General features: G+C 39.7%; 1 protein-coding gene across 1 annotated transcript in view; it reads right to left on the bottom strand.

The window, feature by feature from the left end:
* The window catches only part of LOC118431395 (myeloid-derived growth factor-like), a 25593-nt gene that overhangs the window by 9194 nt on the left and 15519 nt on the right, over positions 1–880 (bottom strand). The gene's annotated exons all lie outside the window — the stretch shown is intronic.

The raw sequence follows: 880 nt of genomic DNA, 5'->3' as shown, positions 1-880 counted from the left end.
CACACACACACACACACACACACACATATATATATATATATATATATATATATATATATATATATATATATATATATATATATTCTGAGATATTAACCAGGTAGTCCGTTACACCACTTACACCCGGTTGAACCCATAAGATAGACCAAGATACTGAAGTAGAAGTCAGGATTCGGAAAGATAATTGCGATGTCTGACCCTCTATTTTGTCAATGTTTCTTTTTGTTACAACGTTGACTTTTGGCTGGTTTACAAAAATAAAACCTGGCACTGACTGACACAATAGAAAACTCGGCGTCAAAAACCACAGCTGGAGAGTGCTCAGTAGAGAGATCAAACAGCATCCCTTCAATTTTCTTTTATCTGTACCTTTTTTGCCTCCAATCCAAAATTACGAGATTATCCAGATGGTCACTTCTTTCATACTTTCCCACTTCGGTCCCGTTAACGTTAGTGTTTTTCTTGCTTTCACCTTAGTTAGTGCGACAACATGCAAACGTACAAATAGATAGTCCCTTGCCATCGTCACAGTACTTAAATGCGGCGCATTATACCAGCATATAGCAACAATAAGATATGTTGTGAGATGAATAGATCTATTGTGTCAATTTTGTTGATGAATCAGAAATTCGAATGATAATGCACTTGAGTTTGTACCGTTTACACATAGTATTATCTTTATAGGGTGGAAAATTTCCGGCAAAACAAAAGTGCGGAGTCAGCGCGTCTGTGCTAGCCTGGAGTCCAGCCATGTTGTACTTTGGTCGCTCTGCTTGCAAACACGTCGTGTTGGCAGGAAGCGCACCTTAGGGGAGCGACCAAAGCACAACACGGCTGGATTGGTTGGCGTCTTCCCGTGACGTCCAGAGGAGAAATTAAA

This window comes from Branchiostoma floridae, chromosome 2 (genome assembly GCF_000003815.2).
Source record: "Branchiostoma floridae strain S238N-H82 chromosome 2, Bfl_VNyyK, whole genome shotgun sequence".
NCBI lineage: Eukaryota > Metazoa > Chordata > Leptocardii > Amphioxiformes > Branchiostomatidae > Branchiostoma > Branchiostoma floridae.
This window is presented reverse-complemented; position numbering and strand designations above follow the sequence as displayed.